At 38.0% G+C, this 4,933-nt stretch overlaps 1 long non-coding RNA gene across 2 annotated transcripts; it reads left to right on the top strand.

The window, feature by feature from the left end:
* The first annotated feature begins 3,809 nt into the window (after window positions 1-3,809).
* LOC136243398 (uncharacterized) lies at window positions 3,810-4,479 on the top strand. Of its 2 annotated transcripts, XR_010694867.1 has the most exons (4): window positions 3,810-3,933; window positions 4,099-4,166; window positions 4,216-4,306; window positions 4,363-4,476. It is a non-coding gene; the product is annotated as an uncharacterized lncRNA (long non-coding RNA). The 2 variants fall into 2 exon arrangements; XR_010694865.1 differs by having other exon boundaries at window positions 4,216-4,479.
* Window positions 4,480-4,933: the final 454 nt, after the last annotated feature.

Genomic DNA, 4,933 nt, shown 5'->3' with positions numbered 1-4,933 from the left:
ATCATAGTAGTAATCTACCAATCAGCAAGATCATCATACAAGTTTTCATCATTTGTTAGCAATACAATAATTACTCATGTTACATGTTTCTTTTTATTGCTATCATACTCTTCTGTGACAATAACTTCATTACTGCTACTAAGATCACTGACTTTTGATAATGTGGATAAGGTTTACACTTACCTGTCACCTGACATAGAGTATTTACATGGTCGTCATCTACCATATTTTATTCTAGCATTATTATGCACACTAATTATCACAATTGGTCTGCCATTTCTACTCATAATTGAGCCATTTGTTAACCACAAAATCAATTTTACTAGAATAAAACCATTACTGGATCAGTTTCAAGGATGTTACAAAGACAAGTATCGTAGTTTTGCAGCTTATTACATGACATGTCGACTGGTGATTATTCTGATAGTTATTGCCAATCCATCAAACAATGACACTTCCTACCATTTACTGGTAATTTTGAATTCCTTATTAGCATTTGTACATTTGACATTAAGGCCATATGGATCTAATATTCTTAATTTGTTTGATGGGTTTACGTTGCATTTAATGATTATTGTTGCAATGGTACCACTTATTGACAACTATGATCCTGATTTATTGCTATCATTTATGTTTGTATTAGTTATATTACCCTTAATACCATTTTTGATAATGGAAATTTTCCTTTACAAAAACACAATCAAGAAAGTCACTAAATACTGTTCACCACCTAAACCTGATACTACCAATGACAACAATGAGGTACCGATGAGAGACTTTGTTGATAGTATTATTGATGATAGCAAGAGAGTGAATGCTACTATATGTGAAATGTAAGTATATATGTATTAGTTAAAGCACTGCCGTGAGTGCTAAACAGGAAATATAGCATGAAAAGAGTGGGAGAGCAACTAATATAGCACAAGGTGATGCCGAGTGCTATATTTCGTCTCGAGACCACTCTTTGAGTGCTATATTTGCTGTATAGCATGAGCGAAGGCAGTGTTTTAAATGGTATAGAGAACTTTCAACTTGAAATACACACAAGACACACAAAACAATTAGAAACTCATGGAGTAGTGTTATCATTGGTAGAATAGGCATTGCACCTGTGTTTCACCTGTGTCGCACTGTGCTGTGCCTGCATTAGTCGTTTTGTGAGTCTAGTCCGTCTTCCCCTCAACTAAAAGTTTTCAATTGTGGTACTTTAATAAGCATACTTCCGTGATATTCCTAGGACTTGTCCATTTATGTGAACAAAACGTAGTAAGAACATTTGCTGCTGCTGACCACAAGCAACCATCATCGAAATCTTCAAGTGTGTCTATAATTAAATCCAGTGGTTTTGCTCTTACTGGTTGGGTTTACTGGTCAGCCAGTGCAGTCAGGCTATCAGCCACCATTGGCTTGGTTGATTGGTTGTACTGGCCAGAGCGAGTAATGATTACTCACTCAAAGTAGGCTATTGGCCTACAAAATAGACCTGGCAGCTCTATAAGTAATAGTTAGAGACCTACCACAAGGATTTTCGTGATTTTAAAAACCCAAGGCGAAGCCGAGGGTTTTTAAAGCTACGAAGATGTGAGCGGGTGGTCTGTAACTGACTTTGAAAATGGTGTGGGTGCATTTATGCTAGTAGATGGATGGATTGATTGTGGGTTTAGTGAAACATCATCATGTCATCATATCTTGCACAAAATGTAAACCCACAATCACTTTTCACGTTGTTGTATATAAAAGAAAGCTCACTGATTTGCTCTGCTACCTGAGGGAGGCATAGCAGATCAGTGATCAATAGTGAGATCTGCAATGCTACTCAGCACATCAGTGGTCAATAGTGAGGTGTGCTGACTCCCTCAACTGGTGTTAGGAGGTCTCTAATCATTTTAGAGAACCTCGAGGTCTCTAACCATTTTAGAGAACCTCTCTAGAGGTCTCTATTGGATTTTAAAGACCTCATTATCTCCCAAAGATCAAAGGGTTCTATGCATGCCATTTTCTAACTACCTGATATAGAACTGTGGTCTATTAAAGTGTTCTATAACTGCCCAATATAGAACACTCGTGCTTGTATGGAAAATATAGAACACTTTTTGCTTTGATACTCCCACGCAAAGTTCTTTATGTAGTAGTTGTAATATGGGCACAAGTGATTTTCCTGAAATATATGCACAAGCACAAGGGCACAGCCTGACTGCGAGTGCGTATATTTCAGGTAAATCACAAGTGCCCATGTTACAACTATAATATATTCCACTTGGGTGACTCACAAGGAAACTACCGGAATGTTTTGCAAGTGTATTTATATGAGACCATGTGAATTTCGATTGTGGATAATGTCGTAAGAGCAACGACAAGGTGCTGCTGAGAGGCCCAACGTAAGTGTATCGATACGAGCATGCAGATCGCTTCGATTGTGGGTACGCAATTAAACACAGGAAACTCAAATGAGAGCTGAACAGCTAATAACGAAGCTTAAGTGTACTATAGAGTACTTACCGTATAGTTGGTTTTTTTCGAGGCGCTTAAATTCCGGGAATTCGTAGTTTAGAGATTTTTCACGATTTTATTTTCACGAAGACTATGTACGAAAGGTCACGTGATATTACAAATCTATTGCGTAATTACTGGTGTCCCTCGGAAAGTTGCTAGAAAGAACTTGCTACAACAACTGTCTGTGCAACTGTGGTCCAACAATGCTAAGATGATCTTGAGGTACTGGGCCCTTCAGGGCTCGGATGATGATACAATCTCCTTTTCCCCTAGTAATATTATTATTATTATTATTATTATTATTATTGTTTACTGAGCAGTCAGCCCTGCTGGTGTGCTCAGGAATCACATAAACAAATACATTAGGTACAATAATATGATTGGAGTCTAGCTGTAAATAGATCAGTATCTGCAATTTCAATTGTGTCCGTTGGTAGTATGTTCCACTCGTTTATTGTTCTTGAGAAATAGCTGTTTTGGTATGCCGTGGTGGATGAGGTAGGTAAAATATAGTGAAGATGGTGGTATTGTCTTGTTGGTCGTGTTTTTGGTAAGTAATAATGAGGAATTTGGAGTGATAACTGTTAGTAGTGTATCTTATGCAATATTTGTAAACTAGATAATTTCCGACGAATTTGTAATGTAGGCCATTTCAGCTGATCCAACATTAGAGAAACTGAACTGAATCTGCCATAGTCATTCAACACCCAGCGCGCTGCTCTTCGTTGTACTTTCTCTAACTCTGAAATATCTCCAACGTGGTAGGGATCCCAGACAGCAGATGCATACTCTCAATGGCGGATCCCAGACAGCAGATGCATACTCTCAATGGCGGATCCAGGATGGGGCATTTGGGGCAAATGCCCCCCCCCCCCCCCCCCCCCCCCCTTTGTGGAGGAGCCATAGCTACTTCTTTTGATTGAAATACTACACCTTGTCAGTCCATGGTCAATAGTATCTATATAACTTATATAATATCCATAATATTATATTACTGCTATATACTTAAAACAAAACTTAAAGCAACTGTCAAACTGTCACCTAGCACCTTCGTGCGTACTAAGCACCTCTACTAATAATTATCGTATTGCTGGTTCTAAAGAAATTCTAACCTTTTAAGACTTCACAAAGGCCAAAATAGCAAAAATAAGATATAATACAATACTAAGAGGTGATTATTTGCTGCTTCTATAATGCAAGAGAATTTGCTCTCCCCAACCACCTACAACTTAGCCTGTTTGTGCCCCTCCCCTTGCCAGCACCTGGATCCGCCCCTGACTCTAGTTGTGGTCTCACCATTGTTAGGTATGCTGATTCTTTAACTTGTTTTGAACATTTGTTTAGATTGCGTTTTAAGAAATTGAGTGTTCTAGATGCTTTATTGACAACATTTGATATGTGAGGTGACCAAGACAGTGATTTATGAATTAAGACTCCTAGGTACATATGTTGATCAGATATATCTAGTATGTGACTGTGAAGTGTGTAGTCGTAAGTGAGTGGTGATAAGGATCTCATGCAACGTATAACTGTACATTTACTAATATTGAACTTAAGTTGCCAAGTATCGGCCCATTCTGACAGTTTATTTAAATCTTCTTAAAGTCTGTTGATGTCTTCTACACTATTGATAACTCTATAAAGCAAGCAATCATCAGCGAACAGGCGGAGTGGTGAGTTGATGTCTTTAGTTATGTCATTTATATACAATAAGAACATTAGAGGTCCAAGAACTGTGCCTTGTGGTACCCCAGACATTACCGACACTGGACAAGAGGATTCACTATTTAAAACAACACACTGAGTACGTTGGGTAAGCCAAGTTTGGATCCAGTTATAAGTACTGCCATTAATTCCATAATATCTTAGTTTGGTCATTAAGCGTTGGTGTGGTACTGTATCGAATGCTTTAGAAAAATCCAATAGGATGATATCTATTTGTTTCTGATGGTCTAGAGCAAAGGATATGTCTTCTGTAAGAGTAATTAGTTGAGAATAGTTTTCCCCCTGTAGCTAGCTGTAGTTTATGTAGTTGTAATAGTTGTTTGTAATTGTATTAAGTTATTGTTAAAAAATAAAAAAATAAAAAATAAATAAATACTTAAAAATTACTGGCGCGATATTTGAGCTACAAAGTAGTCCGTTTTCGATGTCAGAAAGGATGGATATCCGGCAGTACTTTAAGAAAAATTTCGACTTGGAAGCAAAGCTACTGCCTACTGCATCTGTGTCCAAGGCCACTATATATCCGTGCAGTTGAGAAAGAGCTAAAAGAGCGAAGCGTCGAAACAACGGCAAACAGCAAGAGGGGATTGTACATTAAAGTTACAGACGAGGAAAGGGCTAAAATTGGAGGCTATGCTGCAAGGTTTGGGGCTACTGAAGCTATTCGACACTTCAAACGAGATTACCCAGAGTTAAAAGAGAGTACAGTTCGAGG

The sequence above is a fragment of the Dysidea avara genome, chromosome 2 (assembly GCF_963678975.1).
Source record: "Dysidea avara chromosome 2, odDysAvar1.4, whole genome shotgun sequence".
Classification (NCBI taxonomy): domain Eukaryota; kingdom Metazoa; phylum Porifera; class Demospongiae; order Dictyoceratida; family Dysideidae; genus Dysidea; species Dysidea avara.
The sequence above is the reverse complement of the archived record's forward strand: the minus strand, read 5'-3'. Positions and strand labels throughout refer to the sequence as shown.